The sequence below is a fragment of the Gracilinanus agilis genome, chromosome X, assembly GCF_016433145.1.
Source record: "Gracilinanus agilis isolate LMUSP501 chromosome X, AgileGrace, whole genome shotgun sequence".
Classification (NCBI taxonomy): Eukaryota; Metazoa; Chordata; class Mammalia; order Didelphimorphia; family Didelphidae; genus Gracilinanus; species Gracilinanus agilis.
This window is the reverse complement of record NC_058136.1, coordinates 6,537,560-6,556,725: the sequence shown is the minus strand read 5'-3', so window position 1 is coordinate 6,556,725 and position 19,166 is coordinate 6,537,560. Positions and strand designations below refer to the sequence as shown.

Below are 19,166 nucleotides of genomic sequence, written 5' to 3'. Positions count from 1 at the left end.
CAGGAAGCTGGAGCATGCACAGTGGCCATAAACCCAGAAAACCATCTGGGCAGATGGGCTAAATCAGGTTGAGGGTAACTAACAGAACTCAAACTCGTTGATGAATAGATAGGAGGTGTCTACCCTAGGCATGTGAAGACTTCCCCTGGCAGAATGGGAGGATGGGAACAATTTGTTCCAATGGCCACAGAGGTAGGTGAAGCAGGTGCTGTGGAGCACCTCTAAATACCTTGGTCAGATACTGAAGTCACCAAGGTCATCCACTGCACCCCAGGCCATCACTAGGACAATTATCCTGACTTGTATCTTGCCACTGGTCTTGGATGACTCTGGAAGACAGTGAAGTCAATGATTGTACAATTCTACCTGACTTCAATCCAATTCAGGAGCAAGTCATCATCACCTGTGATGCCATTGGTCCTCTTCAAAACAAAGGGATATACAATAATAATGTGACAATGGGCAAGCCATTTAACATTTCAGCTCCCCAGGCAACTCTATAAGATTCGGAGTTCCAAAGGGACTGAGGACCTGCTTCAGAGAGGGAGTTTCCACATCCAGAAATTCCCTATATAAATGAAATCTCAGGTCCCAACCCTATCACTAGCCTATCCTAAGATTCTTACATAGATAAGTAAGTTCCCTCTGGCCCCAGTTTTCCCAGGTAGTTGGTGTGAGGCTGTAACAGACTCAGGGGTCTTGGCTTCAGGGAATTCAAAAGCATTCATCAGTTCTTGTAAGCATGCTTGTAACCAAGGTACTTTGCTAAGCCCAGAGGATAAAAAAGACAAATGTAAAACAGCCCCTGCCTTCAAGGAGTTTACAATCCATCCAAGGAAAACAACATTTGTATATAAGTATATACAAACTAAGTACAGGGTAATGGGAAGCAGGGAGGCCCTAGCAGCTAGGGAAATTGGGAAAGGACTCCTAGGGAAAATGAGGCTTGAGCAGAGCCTTGAAGGAGACTAGGGATTGTATGGAATGAAGGTTAAGAGGAAGTGTACTTCTGTCCTGGGGAGAGAGAATCAGTACAAAATCACAGCAATGGAAGACGAAGTGTCATGTCTGAGGAGCTGCAGAGACCAATGCCATCAAAGCATGCAGAGGAGAAGAAGAAGCAACAAGGCCAGAAAGCTAAGAAGGGGCAAGGTTGTGAAGGGCTTGAATTGCCAAATGTCAGAGTTGATATTTACCTTTTTTTTTCAAAGAGAAACAAAGCCTTATTTGCAAAAAACAAGGTTTTTGAGAAGTATTCAATGCCACATCCTTGTATAGTGTTTTCTGTCTTCAGTTTGATCCATGGCCTAGGCTCCAGTTCCTACTCCAGTTTCTTTGCCACGCCAGACCCACCTAGACAGTATATGTAATCCTACTTGCTGCTATCCCAGGTCAGGAGGTCAGAGCCTGCAATCATTTAGCAATTGATGGGTCTCATAGCTAGTCTTCTAGGTAGCTCTTAAAAGGATCTACTCAAAGAAAAGATCAATCAGATTCCTGACATGGCATGTGGGACCCTCCTTTCCCCTTGGTACAGTTTCTCAGATGTTCAAGCCTTTTCATTTTATGTAAATCATAGTGAGCTAGTTAGACTCATCATTGGAAGATATTTACTTTTAAAGGCATTTTGGAGTCACTAAAGTTTAGCCAGTAGGGCAATGGTATAGTCAGCCCTGTGCTTTAGGAAAATTAATTTGGCAGCTGTCCTGGAGGGTGGGCTGGAGTCAGAGAGATCAACTAGAAGGTTCTTGAAATTCTCCAGAAAGAAATGATGAGGGAGGCTGGTGGCCATGAGAAGAAGAAGCCAAATGTGAGAGGATGTCATGGGAACAGAAATGACAAGCTTTGGCAACTGAGCCCAAAGGTGGGGGGAGAGTGAGGAGCTGAAGGGGACCACTGAGACTGTACATTTGTGCACTTGGGAGCATGGTGGTATCCGTAACAGAGATAGGCAAGTTCAGAAGACGGGAAAAGATAATGAGTTATGAATAGGTAGGGAGTATGTTACGAGTAATGGAGCTAACAAAGGAGACTGAGAAGGAATGTTCAGAGAGGCAGAAAAAAGAATCAGGAGAGTCATGAAAGAGTAATTGAGAAGAGGGCATAGCATGATCAACAGTGTGAAAGGCTACACAAAGTTCAAGGAGGAAGACTGAGAAAAGCCTTCCAAATTGGGACACCAATGATGAAGAAAATAATAACAATTTTGAAAAATAGTAATATTAACAATAGCTAATATATCACTTTAAGGCTTACAAAGTTATCTTGTTTGATACTGTAGTCCTATGAAGTAAGTGCTGTTACTATCACCGTGCCCACTTTACAGATAGGAAAGTGAAGCCAAGAAAGGTTAAAAGATATGTTTACGATCACATAGCAATTAAATGTCTGAAGTGAGATTTGAACTCTGGGCTTCCTAATTACAAATCTAACACTACCAGACTTCTGACAAAGTCAGAAGCAAAACTACAGAGGATTTAGAACAGAGTGAGGGGAGAACAAGTGGAGGCAATGAGTATAGCCAACTTTTTCCAAGGATTTTGGCTAAGGAAAGAGAGAAATGGGACAGACAATAATGGCTTGTGGAAATGTTAGGGTTTATTTAGGTTTTAGAGTTTGAGTCATGTTTGTAAGCAATAGAGAAAGAGCCAGCTGATAGGGTGAAATTGAAGATTGGAGACAGAAGATGCCAGAGGAAGCAATCTGCTGGAGAAGATTGGGGGTGGGGCAGGGAATAGAAGGGGATCTGGAAGAAGAAAGAGAAAGACCAACTCTTCATCACTGGAGTAAGGGAGGAGACAATCAAAGGCTTGTAAGATGTAGAGAAGGAGAGAGGAGGGAGCTCACCAGCAAATGGACTCTATCCGTAAATTACTAGTTAGGTTTCTAACCTGAAAGAGTGGAGGGACAGGTCATTTGTGGAAGGCTAGAGGAAAGAGAAGATTTGAAAAAAACACTTGGGGAAATAAGACCAGAAATCCATTTGGGACAAGTAAAAGGTATGCCTTTCCACAGTGAGGGCCCAGTTGTGACTAAGTAAACTGCAATGGATCTAATAAACCCTATTTTGTGATTTTTCTACAGCTTTAATCAGTATCATGTGTATAGAAGCAAAGACTGGGAATAATCCAGAATTAGAGCTTCTCAGGGCAAGATCAAGGGACTCAAGAAAAGAGGGCAGTGAGAGTTACACTGATTCACCAAGTTCAACTGGTTAAGCAAGGATTCAAGATGGGGAAGGGAGAACATAGCTAGTGGAGGAAAGATGGCCTGAGAAAGAGCTTAAGGGTAAGGGACTGGAGGTTGAGGTGAAAATGAAGAACAGAATTTGGAGTTACAAGACCGAGAGAAAGAGATTGAGATAAATTAAGGGAATTTCAGAGTTTATTAACATGTTAGTAGAATGTTTTTGGGGTGATGTCAACATCAAGGGTATGACTATCTTTGTTTGTAACTGTGGTTGCGTAGATGAGGAGATCATGGGATATGAGTGACCTGAGTAAGTTACTTGGCGCTGACCTAGATGGCCTCTGAGGCCACTCTTAGTTTTAGATCTAGGATACTACATGTAACCCTGGGCAAGTCACTTCTCTGAGGGCCTCAGTTTCCTCCATGTGGTATATGAAGGGGTTGAGATTAGATAAACTCTGAGGTCCCTTCCCTCTAGATCTGTCATTATATGACCAGATGAAATTTAGTACAGGTACAAGCCCATGGCTGCATTCTGGGGCCTGTCTTTTAAACAGCCCTGACTAATTGGCAATAACAGAATCTAGAAAAGAAATGGGCTCACATACCAACCCTACACACACATAAACTATGCCAAGTGGTCCACTAGTAAGCAAGTGCCAGGGCAGCTGCTTGGATTAGACCCAGAAACAGTGACTTGGTTTGCCATGGCCCTGCCATAAAACCCAATCCCCAGAGTGCAACAGAGTCCCTGCTTAGCCTAGCTCCCTACCCCCTTCTCCACTTAAAAAAAGGCTTGGGTAGCTGCTTGCCCAATAACATTCCACCCAGTTTGCCAATAGCTTGTGAGCACACAGCTGCCTGCTGCAGAAGCCGCTGGGGAGAGGAGAAAGAAAGCAATTACCATCCCTGCCCCCTCCAGATCTAGCCAGAACTCCAGCCCACGTGGATCTGTCATTGTATAAAGTCTCCCCAGGCGCAGCGTCATCTCTGCCGAATAAGAAGAGAGGACCACCAGCTCCCCACTGCACCAAGTTCTTTTCCAGCCGAGCATGGAGCATTCAGCGGCATGGAGACGTCAATGGCACAAAATCTGTTTCCATCTGCAACAGAGGCTGACGTTGCCTTGGGAGATGAGTCTCTGAGGCTGAGGACTGGCATCAGCCCCAAACATGGTCAAATGGAGCAAAAAAGAGGCACCAAAGAATTGCTGACACACAGAGACAGAGCGGAAGGGGCCCTAGGTTTAGAGTCAGAAGGACCTCAGTTCAAACACCACTTTTCCACCATTTTACTTTCATAGACCTCAGTTTCCTTACCTGTAAATTGAAGGGGTTGGGCTGGATGGTCTCTGAGATCCTTTCTAGACCTAGATCTCTAATTCTCTTAGAGCTATGATATAGACACTGAAGAGTTTAGTCACTGATGCCGTTCTCTTCTACTTCCCCCTCAGTAGGGGCCAAAACTGACAGACAAATAGGGAAAAGTTCACCAGAACATTCTGGAAAAACCAAAGAATGAGCTTAAACAGTTTGCCTTCACTTCATATTGCTTCTAAAACCTGGAATGGCCTCCCTGCTCATTTCAATGCTACCCATCTTTTAAAGCCCAACACAAGTCCCAGAAGCTTTCCCTTGTTGTAGGAAACACACCAAAGGCTGTAGCAGGGTCTTACCCCAAGAACGGGAGGCTCAAAACTCCATTCAATCCAGAGATATGAAAGAATTTTATTTAAAGAAGTTTAGGGTGATGAAATGGCCTAGGTGGTGGAATGGCCCAGGGCTAGTGGAATAGCCCTAATCATGGATCAGGGTTTGCATATTTATTGAGGGTTTGGGGCTTGTCACTTTCCATTCCATGGAAATCCCCACCTTTTCCCAGAATAGCCCACCCCTAGGCAGAAAACCCTGGAAAAATGGGCCTCTAGAGGGTAGGTACAAATCCAGGTGGAGGTGTGTTTTCAGGTCTGACGTGTCCTAAGTGAACTTAAGAACATCAAAAAGAGAATAAGGAGCATGCGCAGGTTTGGGGTATTCCCCTGGACTGCCAGGACCCTTAGTGCACATGTCCCAAGTCTCCTTCCATTGTCACCACCACCACCACCACCACACATACCCACCTCAGCCATTAGTACCTTCCTCTCTGAGACCATCTTCCATCTTCTCTATATATATTTTGTGTGTGCCTAGTTTTTTACATGTTGTCTCCCCCATTAGAATGAGCAGCACTTCAAGCAGCTCCAAGTATACATTGTCTTTAATAAATGTTGACTGTGACTGACTGACACTGAGGCCCCAAGAGATAAAGTCACATGGCAGAACTAGGATTTGAATCCAGCTCCAAGTCAACAATAATCTGAGCTTTCCTCAAAATCCTATGGCATTGATGATCTGAACCAACTCTCCTAAAACCTAATTACCTTCTGTATTATATGGTTCTCTTATTGTTTCATATGGGTTTATCTGGCACTAAATTGGAAGGAACCTCAGAGGCCACCTAGAATCTCCTATACAACATACCCAAAACTGTTTGAATACCTCTGGCTCTGAAGTCAACTTCTTCTCCACTTTCCTGATGCAGCCCAAGATCACATTAACTTTTTCTTGCCCTTCATATTCATCTCTACCCTCAACTACTAACAAACTATATCACTCCTTGGGGTTCATTCTCTGTTGACTGCCTGTCCTTGCTTCCATCTTCACTTCATGTTGTCTCTATGCATTCTCTTTGTTCTCTTTGGACAATCTTTGGACTCTTTTCTTCCCCATCTAAATTGGTTCCCTACTAAATCAATCCAATTCACTCTTGACTATGTCCCATCCTTCCCAGGCCAGCTTTGTCCTAGAGACTGGCTATGGGGATTTTATCTATCTTTTCTCTGAATCTTTTGAAACCTACTCTCTCCAAATCTTACTATCTTAATATCTGACGGTGTCAATTTTTTTTCTCACAATAAAACATTCAGATGTGAAGTGGTCATTCCTTTCCAAGGTTCCTATAGTTTCTACTTTGGCAACCAGTTCATGAGACCATCAGATTATAGATGAATGAATGAATAACATGGGAAAAGCATTGAAGATACAAATATAAAAGTAAGATAATATCTGCTCTGGTGGGGCTCATATTCCCAAGGGGAAGACAACATATCTGGAAAGTTTCACCTTCAGGTCAGATGGGAAGGTCCCATAGTCCTTAGGATGCAGTGACAAAGCAGATGGTAATCTACTCTTTAATGTCATTTAATGTCATAAAATGATATTGGGTCCCTCTTTCTTAGATTTCTCTTCACTCTAGAGACAACTAGACAGCACTAGGCATGGAGTCAAGAAGACTTCAAATCTGGTCAGGCACTTACTAGCTGTAGGACCCTAGGCAAGTCACTTAATGTTTCTAAGACTCAATTTCCTCATCTGTAAAATGGGCATAATAACAAGAAGGAAAACTTCCCTTAATATCCAGTTACCCCTACTACACATAGCAGGAGATTCTGGTCATCATAAGGTAGTGGGACACTTTTCAGAACTGAAGTATGTACAGAAAAGGGAAAGAATGGAAAACCAGGCACAAAATAGGCCAATAGCATCAGAGCTAAATTTTGCCCAGGTCTAGTCTTGCCAAGTGAACGTAACTAATAGACATTTCAAACGTTGGTTTGATGACTGTTTCCACAATTTTAGGGCCTCTTTAAAAACAAATGGAATAATGAATTCACTGGAGGATGGATTATCATGCTCCAACTCCTCCTAGCAGCCCTCTCCACACAGCAGCATTCCAAACCCACAACTTACAAGTCTGGAAAATAAAAGAAGTGGAACATTTCAGTCAAGTGTGCCTGTTCCAGACCAGTTGGCCTCAGCACAGCACAATTCCAACTGAACTACCAAAGGTAATTTTGCTGGTGGCTTGCCCTTGCATGAAATTCTATTTACTCTGCATTTATTTTTCTATTACTTGGTTCCAGGGAAAAAGAAGAATGTTAATCAATTATATTGACAGCAAATTCTGAAAATGCCTCTTGCAATTGATGAATCATATTTACAGAGCCAAGGCTTCAGCTATGAAGGCACTGCTCTGTCTCATCATGGAAAAACACTGTATTGCTCTGGGCAAACAATACAAACTCTTGCAAAGCCTCTGAATTCTCATCACTCTGTCTTCTAAGAGGCAGGACAAGGCAGAGACAGCTAGGGTTGTGCTCAACGGCAAATGAGCAACCAAAGACCATATTGCCTACCCACCCCAACTGAATGTTCACCAGCAGAATGATTTTAATAAAATACTGCTGCATCTCCCCTACAGAGAGCTGGGCATCCGTCAAAGTGGCACAGAAAAGGGAAATAAGCAAATTCAAGAAGTTTTCTTGCTATTAAGATATAGGATCCTAGGTCTAGAATCTCCGAGGTCCAACTCCCTCATTTTATAGAGGTGGAAACTGAGGTCCACACAAGTGAAATGACTTGCTCGAGGTCACACACAAGATCACACAACAAGACCTGAAAGAGATCTTAGAGGCCAACTAGTCTAACCTTCTAATTGTACAGATGAGGAAACTGAGGCTCAGGGAGGGAGGGGAAGTGACTTGCCCAAAGTTCTTCCAGGTAGTATAAAAAGGAGGATGACACCTTTTTAACCTCAAGGATAAAATGGAAACTCACAGCCTGGCCCCAACCTATGTTTCTGAGTCTCAGAGGACGTTATTCCTCCACCTGTATTCAATAATGCAGCAAAACTGACCTTATCTTGGTTCTTCACACATAGCAGCCTTACTCAGCAATCAGCAATGCCTGGAACGCTTTCTCTCTTTATCTCCACTTTATTGAGTGTCTCTCTTCCTTCAAGATGCAGCTCAAGTGCCATCTTCCACATGGAGTCTTATCTGCACACCCTCCACAACTCTTCTGGATTTAACTGCCATGTGTATAGCCATACTTCTTACTCACTTTACACTTATTCTGTATGTAACTCTATATGCACATGTTGTCTTCTGCCCCGAAAACATAAACCCCTTGAGGGCAGGGGACTGCTTCATTTCAGTCTTTGCATCCCCATCACGTGGCACATGAGAGGTAATTAATATCTGCTTTCAGACTGACAATAGCAGGATTAATGAAAATTATGAAAGAATGTATAACAGCAAGAAAAGAATGCACAAACACTTAGCTCAGCTGTGCCCTGCCCCTCAACCCATCCCAAAGAGGCCCATAGTCTGGAAATAGGATAAAGGTTGCCTCTGGCTGGAGAGTTCTAGGAAATACCCGATTAAGTTTGCCTGCACCAAAGGCATCTCTTCCTTTATGGTTGAAATGCCCTTGCTCTTGTACCTGCCCATCTCCACTTCTAAGACTCCTTGCTGCTTGAGAGGATTGTAGGGAAAATGGCAGAATACGATGGCTATGCCTTGCTCTCCAAATCCCCCCACAAATAATTTAAAATGAGAGCCCAAAGTGAACCTTAAAGAAGCAGAAATCATCAAAAGTTAGGGTACACAATCATCTAGCCTCGGGCAACTTGACAGAACTTCAGGGAAACTCTCACCTTAGGCTTACTGGCACAGCCACAGTTTTGCTCCACATGAGCTCTTGTACCTGCCCATCTCCACTTCTAAGACTCCTTGCTTCTTGTACTTGATCCCGGAAGGCTGAAGCAGGAGCCATAAGTGGAAGTTCCCAAGAGGAAGGTTTAGGTTCAATGTCTGGGAGAGCTTCCTCATGATGAGAACTGCACCAAAGTAGAAAGGCCATTTCCTACTCCCTGCCCCCAACTGGAAGTTTTCAAGCAGAAGCTAGAGGAACACTGATCAGAATGACTATAGGGAAGATTCTTGTTCAGGCATAGATTGGACGCTGAAGCTGAGGCTGATGCTCCTTCCAGCTTTGAGATCCTGGGATTTTATGAGAAGCTGTTGGTCTCATAAGGCTTACTGACAGCAGTGGCTACCTTCCTACTTCCATCGGTTGACTGATTTGTCACCCTGAGTGTCCTAACTAATGGTGGCAGTGCCTTATTAGGTAGCTCAGACTGGAACTAGAGGAAAATTAGAGACATTGAGGGGAGAGTGGCTAGAGGGAAAGGGACATTTTACGAATTGAACAATAGAGGAGCCTAGCAGTTAGAGAAATAATTGGGAAAGATTAGCCCCTGTGTCACTTTCTTGGCTCAGGCCAGCTGGCTTCTAAGGGTGTTTCCAGGCTCCATTCCTTCCTAGAGATGCTGATTCAATGAAACTTGAGTGTGGATCATTGAAGCAATGGTTATGGTCTCCTTTTGAGAGAATAGAAATAAAATAACCAAGTCACTCACTAGAGTGGTTGGGGTTCAGATCCCATTCCCTAGGAAGGACAGGAGACCTGAAAAAGGCCTAATGGCTTTCTCAAAGAAGCTACTCCCACTTTGTAGCAGCAGGGTTATCAGACTGAACTCCTAGCAAATGCTAAGCTATCAAGTCATATTTTTAAATGCCCTAAATTACAAATGTTTAGAGAAATTTAGATGAAAGCAACTCTGAGGTTCTACCTTATACCCATCTGAAAAAGATGACAAAAGAGGAAAGTGACAAATGTTGAAAAGGCTATGAGAAAACAGGTGGCGGAACTGTACATTCTGGAAAGTAATTTGGAACTATGCCCAGAACTTTACTAAACAAATTCAGATTTTTCACTGGCTTTTAAGAAACATGATAGAGTGAATAGGACACTAGACTTGAAGTCAGGAAGACTGGACCTCAAATCTCACTTCACATTTCCTGACCCCAGGCAAGTCGCTTTAACTCTGTGGGCCTTGGTTTGTTTTCCCAAACATAAAATGAGAGAGTTGAACTCATCTCTAAAGTCCTTCCCAGCTCAAGATCTATCATCTTGTTGTGATCCTGGGCAAGTGACTTTACTAGTTTTTTTTTCAAACATTTATTAATATTCATTTTTAACATGGTTACATGATTCATGCTCCTACTTTCCCCTTCACCCCCCCGCACTCCCCCCACCCATGGCCAATGCGCATTTCCACTAGTTTTGTCATGTGTCCTTGATCAAGACCAATTTCCAAATTGTTGGTGGTTGCATTGGTGTGGTAGTTTCGAGTCCACATCCCCAATCATGTCCACCCCGACCCATGCGTTCAAGCAGTTGCTTTTCTTATATGTTTCCTCTCCTGCAGTCCTTCCTCTGAATGTGGGTAGCATCTTTACCATAAATCCCTCAGAATTGTCCTGGGTCATTGCATTGCTGCTGGTACAGAAGCCCATTACATTCAATTTTACCACAGTGTATCAGTCTCTGTGTACAATGTTCTTCTGGCTCTGCTCCTTTCGCTCTGCATCTGTTCCTGGAGGTCTCTCCAGTTTGCCTGGAACTCCTCCAGTTTATTATTCCTTTTAGCACAATAGTATTCCATCACCCGCATATACCACAGTTTGTTCAGCCATTCCCCAATTGAAGAACATCCCCTCCTTTTCCAGTTTGTTACCACCACAAAAAGCGCAGCTATAAATATTGACTTTACTAGTTTTGAAGTGAGGTAAACTAAGTCATTGACCAGAAAACCTGTTTCTCTCTGTGGAAAGCAGAAATCAGAAATGAGCTTTCCTGTGAAGCCTCAGTCAGCTCAGAACCAAAACAATATACAGTCAGGATCCATGAGAAAGTAACTCCCTCACTAACAAGAAACAAGTCTAGGATAAGATATACAACAGAATGTTCTATACCCCACGCTAATGATGAATATGGCTACTAGACAATAAGGTTTACTTGCTTCATCAAGGTTATGTCTCATTAAAGAACATTGTTTGCTTTGTATCTTGCACCCTATAAAAACTACATTGTAACTTCAGTCTGGCGCAGCTTTCACTAGAAAAGTTTGCCCTGGCCAGTAGGTACATTTATTAATCAACAGATTAATAAATAAATATTGCTTCCATTAATCTGAACTTCTAGGTGTCTGTACTCACTTTGTGAAATGCCCACTTCAGTTTGTGCTTCAGTTTCCTCCTCTGTAAAATGAAGATACTGAACTTAGCCTCTGAGGTCCCTTCTAGCTCTGGATCTAATCCTATGACTGGACAATAATTCTGAAACAACCCATAGGTTTCTAGAGTTTTGAGCTAATGACGGTAAAACTTCCATAAATGGCAGGGCTCATGCATGGATGATTCTGAACAATTACATCTCCTGGGAACTCAAGGTTTAGCCTCAAAACCTTTTTTGTGAAAACTGCCCCCTCTGCTGAAGTTTGAGCATTCATTCCTGCTATTTTTTCCTTTGTGCTTACTTTATTAGTTGCCCCTCACAACATCCCTGTGAAGTAAGTGGGAATTAGGCCACCACTTCTGGCCAAGAATGGAGGACACAAGGACCCCTCTCTATTCTAGAATCAGGTACCGCCTCTACCTGCAGATGCAGGAGTCCAGCCTCTATCACTGTTCTCCTCTGCTACCCTCCCCAGCACCATCTGGACCTAGTATCTCCTACCCTCTTCTGGTCTCAGCCCCTTGGAGAGATGCTTGCCAATGGTTCTCAGAGGGTTGGCTTGGTGGGAAGGGCTGTGTTATAATGATATAACACAACCTTGTCCACATTGAACATCCTCGGGGTTGCCATAACCCTCATCAGCAATCATTCATTCATTCCTTACCCAGAGCTAGAGGCAGAGATGAAGACAGTGAAGAAGACTGGATAACATGGCAGGAGACTCACAGTACTGCCTTGGGTAGGGCTCCAGCCAAGGACAGTTGGCATTTGTTCCTCCACATCAGCACTTTCTTTGATCTGTACCATCTTGCTTGGCTCAACCAACTTTTACCTTCCACAACTGTCTTCAAAAGCAGCTTGGAATTGGGGCTTTTAGGCACCACTGTCCTCCTTCCCTGCTTTCCACGCAAGAGCCATCTCACTGCCATTGCAGCCCCTACTTCCTGCTCCTGAACTCTTCTCTGCAGTTTGTATAGCTTCCAGTAGGTGGCACTTGTTCCCCTTTCCCAGGGGGCCCAAATCCTCTAACCTGATCTGTTAAAGCTGTCTCTTATGGGGATTCATTATGGCTCAAACCTCCCCTATAATTTTATATGGCCCCAAACATTACTTGGTAGACTTCCAGGGATTATGGATTATATTCATCAGAAGTTGAATTCCTCTACTGCTCAGTTGAGTCTATCTCCAATCCCATGTAGGCTGTGTCACTCTCATCTGTCCCTCACTCCCTTAATATCCAGGGGGGAGCCTCTCCTATCCATGTCAGCACCCCTTCAGTCTCTTCTCTCTCTCTCTCCCCCACCCCATGTCTCTTTTTCCAATTATGCCTTTTTTTCAATCAATCAACAAACATTTACTGAATGTTTACTATATGCTAGACGTGCTAAATTTTACCCCTCACCTTCCCCCAGTGAGCTGCAACAATGTATGCAAATTAACAAGGGCTCCTTCTAGAAGGGAAGGAGGCTGTGATAGCTCAGGGCTCTTGCAGGAAGGGGATTTGAACTCTTCTGCTACATTACCATCAACAATAGGCCAGAAAAGTCCAAAGTCTCTTCAACCATCTGCCAAAAGTAGAGATACACTCATCAGCAGGTTATGCATCCTGAGGGGTGCCAAAATGGGGTTGAGATAGTTATTGCTTACCTCAGACACCTTTCAAACTGACCCTCAAAACAAGTACATTCAAAGAAATGTAGAGTTTGGACCAAGATGTTGGCTGGAGGTCAAAGGCATTGCTGTGATTTACATTTTATGTATACCAACTGAACACACACAGAGAAGCAAGTGTCATAGTCACACCAAGGTTATTCATTATCAAGACCATTATATTAAGTTCTCTCTCAAATAAAGCTTCACAATCAAGACTAATGTAGGGATGGCTAAATGCACTGAGTGGTATCTCTAGGCTACAAATGTATCCTTGCTATTCAACCCACCAGAGCCAGGAAGCTAAGCCTCATGAGGAAGAGCTATTTCTATTGTTGTATCAAGGTTTCCCAACCCCTCTCTGACACCACAACTAGACAAATTGGAGAAAAGATTGGGTTTGAAGGTTTGGTATTTGGCTTAGGCTGGTTTTCCCCCAATATGTGTTTTCACTTGGGACAGTTCACCTCAAAGTCTTGAAGCTAATGTCAGCCCATAATTCTGTGGGCTTCTCCATTCTACATGGCTTAGAAAGCTTTGGGGGGGGGGAAGAGTAGACTGTAAACAGAGTCATCTCACCAGACATTATCAAGTGAAGTAGACAGTGGGAAGCAATGGTGTGAATTCCAGGCAATGACATCACATTTAAGGTCTGCAACTTTCCTCCCACAAATCAAGCGCCTTATAACTAGGAGAGGAAAGTGAGTAGCATCTCATAATCACTGGGCTTGAAGCCCTGAGTTCAAATTTGGCCTTGGGCACTGACTAGCTGGGTGACTCTGGACAAGTCCCTTCACCTTGTTTGACTACAGTTTCCTTACCCGTCAAACAAGCAGGAGAAGGAAATGGCAAACCACTCCAGTGTTTTTGCCAAGAAACCTCCAAATGGAGTCATGAAGTGTTGGATGCTATTAACTGACTAAACAACAATAACAAGTGTTACTGGTTTGAGTAGCAAAAACACTGGAGTCAGTAGATTCCCAGCAAAGACTCTCAAGGATTCAAGGGCATGACGTAAGCACACGACATTCACCCATGAGGAGTTAAGGCCACTAGCCAATAACTGTAGTCAGAATCATGCAAAGAAGCCAAGAGGGATTGTACAAAGTTCTTTACAAGTATTCTTTCATTTGTTTCTTACAACAATCCTAGGATGTAGGTGCCGTTATTATCCTCATTTTATATTTGAATAAACTGAAGCAAAGAGAAGTGACTCACCTAGGATCACACAGCTAGTAAGTATTTGAGGCTGGATTTGAACTCAGGTCTTCTTGACTCCAGGCCTGGTGTTCTATCTAGTGCTCCTTCTAGCTATATTATTGAGTCTTCATTTAAATCCTTGTTCTTGCTTGTGTTCCCCATATTAATGACTATTTTTATTACAGTCTGTAAATGATGTGTTGAGTGTTTTTACTTTTCTACATATATTTATGATTTATCTATTTGCTAGCACATGGTATATTTGATTTATATATAAAGGTATAATGAGAAACAGATGTCCTTTAATGTTCCAATGAAGAAGACTACTTGTCTTTTCAAACTAACTTCTCCAATAGCTTGTTGAGTTCTATATTTCCTTTATGCTTGTTTTTTTTGTTAGATATATCTAGCTCTGAGAGCAATATTAAAATTTCCTACCAGTCCCCGGAGTTTGTAGAAGCCCAGACATAGCTTTCTGCACTCAAAAACAGAAACTTGGCTTCTCTGGCTCCTGATCATGGCAGTTCTCCTACCATCCTGGAAGGTAGATGCTATTATTATCCCCATTTTACAGCTGAAGAAACTGAGGCAGAGAGAGGTTATGCCACTTGCCCAGGGTCACACAGTAAGTGTCTGAAGCCAAAACTGAACTTGGGACTTCCTGACAGTCCAGCATTCTATCCACTAGTCCATCTAGATCAGATCACTTCTGGTATAGACACCCTGCCGTGGCTCCCAATCTATATTAATGTTTGTTGAGTCAGATTTCTTGTGCATGATAAACTTTTCTAGCAGTATCTAAAGCAGGGGACAGGCCTCTTCTTGGGTTTTATAAGGACACTGCGGCTAATATTCCTCAGAGAGCTGGCTGACGAAAGCAAGCAAAAAATATGCGTGGGTTCCTGGAACAAGCACTTGAGTTCTCCAAAGGACAGCAGCAAATTGTCTAGGAGATTCAGGGGTTGCCATGGTGAAGCTATTAGGAGCCTAGCTCCTGTGGAGCTGATGAATTTGTTTTCCAAATGCATCAGATCAGGTTGGGGGTGGGAGGAGTGGAGGAACAGGGGGGAGCGTCAAAGATGGTCATGGCCACAAGGGTCCAGGCCTCATTTGAAGGATCACAGCCCACATATAGCTGGGGGCCACTGCAAGGCCCTGACATCATCTTAGGTGGTGATGATGCAAGCTCCTGACTATAAACCCATTAAATTAGATGCCAGGAGTCAAACATCCAGAGGGTTGCTTTTCAGGTGTAGGGAGGGCAGCTGGAGGATGCAGGGATGAGTCAGCTCATGCATAGCCAGAAATTGGAATTCAACATCAGGCCAGAAGAAAGGTTCCCAATTAGCTGCTATTATTTCATATTTATGATGTTTTTAAGGCAGGGCCTCTCTGGATTTTCAGAGTTGTTCCATTTCCCATGTGCTCTGGGATGGGTGTCCTTAATCTGAGGTCTATTAAGTGATCTATGGACAGGTTATGGGAGTACATGAGCTCAGAGAGGAAAAGCATTACTCCATTCTTTTCCCTAACCCTCTGGCCAAAACTTAGCTTTTCATTCAATTACGAATGGAGTCAGCAAAGAGAATTCTGAGGAGGGAGCCCTAGGCTGCACCAAACTGTCCCAGGGGTCTGTTGAACCCAACAAGTTTGGGAACCCCTCCTCTAAGAGCCAAGGTGCTGCAGCGCCCCCAGCAGGGATATCTGCATATGTAACAGCAGCGAGGCAGCCAATAGCCACCAAGTCATTTACATTCTCCTCTTGCGTCCTCCTGGTAGGTTCCTTGAAGTGGCCTTGGCCTCCTTAGCACCATGTCTCAGGCTCATAAGCTAATGAGTCCCAGTGGAAGGCAGTTCTAGGTGGCAGCCCAGAAAAAACCTTGGAGCTAGCCAAAGGGAGCATTCAGGGCAGGGAATGGGTGGGTGAAGCTAATGGCTTAGCTTTCAAAAATAGGTGGCAGGAACCCTGGCTTTGGAGGCCCCAAGCCTAGATTTGAATCCTGGCTCCTCAAATTATCAATTGATTGACCTTGTAGAAGTCAGTTCTCTCTAGGTCTCAGCATCTCTCTATGTAAAAGAAAGCATTTGGACAGCCACTAAGGTCCCTTTGATCTCCCAGCTTGGACATTCTGTGTTCCAAGGTCCCTCTCAGCTCTGATTTTCTGTAATTCTTTGTTCAATTCTCACCATTTTCAAGCAACAGAACTGGCTCAGCTCTTCAAGGAGCAAAGGTGCCTTTCAAGCTCGGGATTCAATCATTCCTAAATATCAGGAATGTCAGCATAATGACCTTTCACATTTCCACAGTGATTTCTGGTAGGATACAGTATCTCATTTGATCCTTGCAAAAACTGGCTGAGCTATTTACTATTACCAACCCCATCATAAGGAGGAGAGAGCATAGGCTCCAAAAGGCCAAGTGACTTCATTTTAAAGGCTCTAGCTTTTTCCTTTTTAAAAAACGTGCTGCCTTTTTGTAAGGGGAGTGGAGAAGGTTGATTTTTACATCCTTATCATTTCTGGAAATACCACCTATTCTGTTCTCTTTGTAACAAAAGAAAATAGTCAACCCACTGAAGAATTGGGACAAAGTATGCAACATTCTGGCCCAGCCTTTCCCCATTTCTGCCCTCCTATTTACTGGGTTTTCATCTTCATAGTCATGGTGTACACTGATTTATTCCACCTATTTTGACCTGCATCCATTCATACAAACACCGAGGTCATGGGAAAGGGTGTGAGAATGGGCCAAAGGTACACGGAGAGGAATGGGATCCAGCAAGGCCATAGGGACAGAAGGAAGACTGCCCCCCCCCACCTTGTGGAGGAGGAAGATGAACAGCAACAACATCCCAGAATGCTCTTTGTGAATTGGTTCTCATTTGACCCCACCCCTCCACCCCATCCTCGAAGTGAAGTGGGTGATACCAGTATCCCAATCTATATGTCGAGCCAATCCAGCCACTGTGTCTGGTGTGCTTGTGACCAAGAGTTAGAGGCAGGTGTGGTTGTACAACTGTATGAATCAGTTCATTGTTTAGGAGAATGGGACTGTGGAGGGCAATGAAAAGCCCAAGAAATCAGCAGGCATTCACTGAACACCTGCTGTGGGTCAGGTCCATGAGCTGGGGATACAAAAAGCTCAGGAGACCAAAGTCTGAATGGTGGTGGCTCTTCCACTTCCTGTGTGCCCTGGGATGGGGGTAGAGGGTACCTTCCCTTTCTGAGTCTCAGCTCTTCATATGCAAAGTATGAATAATAATACTCACATTATCTCCTTCTCAGAGCTGTTGGAAACTGCCTTAAAAGCCACTTTATAAACTGGATGTAAAGTGCTATAATAATCCAAAGAACAGCAACAACAGCTAGCATTTATATCCCACTTCAAGGTTTGCAAAACATTTCACAAATATTACTTCATTTGGTTCTTACAACAACCCCAGGAGGTAGACGCTATTATTGTCTCCAATTTTCTGGTGAAGAAAATGAGGCAGAGATTAAGTTACTTGCACAGAGTCACACAGCTAGTATGTGTCTGAGGCCAAATTTGAACTTGCATCTTCTTGACACCAGGCCCACAGCTCTAACCTGTCTCTGTAGAGATTGAGACGATGAGGAGGATAATGACCTGACCCTTCATGATCTTTCTCTTCTTCACCAAATCAGTCACAGTGTGATAAGCAGGCAGTGTTGTAAAGTGGAAAGAAACCTGGCTCTGGAGTCGGAGGATCTAGGTTCAACTCCTAACTCTTGTTTCTACTACCTGTATGACCTTGAACAAATAAGTCACTTAATCCCAATGAGCCTGAATGTCCTTATCTGTAAAATGAGGAGGCTGGACTAAATGACTTCTGACTATGTGGGACAATAAGGGGTTAACTGGCACAGTTGGAGAGAACAGCATAACCTTGAGGATAATGATGTGAAGGCAGAGAGAAAATTCCCTCCCTGGCTCCAGAGGCCAGGCTCTAGTCAAAATTATTTTTGTTGACCATTTGATTCCCTTAATGAGCTACCTTGGTAGATTAGATTAAATATACACATTGCATCTGGCAGAGAGAACAGGAGCAGTAGCCTTGACTTTTGATAGATCACCGGCTGGTGATAAGTGTCATTCCTTTTAACTCTTTGTTAATCCTCACTCCTCATCTCGGTCCAAGACCTCATGTGATGCTCTGACCCACAAAATATCTTACTAAATCTCAATATGATTAAAGGACCAGAAGTCTTTCATCTCCTAGGTATGACTTTGAACAATTCATTTCAATTCTGGGCCTTAGTTTCTTCATCTGTAAAAAGAACTTGAAGACCCCTAAGGTTCTTTCTAGAACAGCTATCAAAAACTAGCATATCAAGTCATAGAGTAGTGCTGTCTGCATTTATGAAGGGAATACCCCCATCAACACAATCAGAAATCCTTAACATACTCAAGTAAGTTCAAGGTCAAAAGACTAGGCTTGAACTCAGATCTTCTTTCATGACCACCATGGACAGACAAGTGCCTGTGTAGGAATGGCATTGCCAGTCCCACTACTCTGTTTTCCTTGATCTGTCCAAATTCTTCAAATTTTTCTATTATGCTTAACATTGACAGGAGAAAATTACTTGTACAATTGGCCAGATTCAGAGCTTGGATCCTGGCTCCTGAGAAAGCTATTTCCTCTCAGAAGAAAAGTAAGGGAAAATTCTAAGATCGTACAATGGTGATTGTTTATTTCTGTAAATCAGTGGAGCTTTTACCTGGACTGGAGTAGAAGAAAAAGGTATCCCAACTTTCACCTCCAAATATATGTGTGGTATATCCTGTGTCTTCAGCCAGGTGTTTCACAGCTCTCTGTACCCCAACACACTAATTCTTTTGAAGAAATGGGTGTGAAATACTATATCAAATGGCAGACTTTTTGCTATGTTGGCTAGTTTTTCTGAACTCTTCTTGGCTCTTTTTCATTCTTTACTAAGGAATGGCCTTCTGGAAAGGACAGGAGAAGGGATACATTGAGAAATATAGGTAATTTTAAAACCAAAGCTATCAAGAAATAGTTTGTTTATTTATTTTTTTAAACCCTTACCTTCTGCCTTAGAATAAATACTATGCATTGGTTCTAAGGCAGAAGAGCAATAAGAGCTAGGCAATGGGGGCTAAGTGACTTGCCCAGAGTCACACAG

At 43.2% G+C, this 19,166-nt stretch overlaps 1 non-coding gene across 1 annotated transcript; it reads right to left on the bottom strand.

Moving 5' to 3' along the window:
* Window positions 1-1,536: 1,536 nt before the first annotated feature.
* On the bottom strand, window positions 1,537-1,605 carry LOC123253881. The gene has a single exon (XR_006506631.1). It is a non-coding gene; the product is annotated as a small nucleolar RNA SNORD29 (small nucleolar RNA).
* Window positions 1,606-19,166: the final 17,561 nt, after the last annotated feature.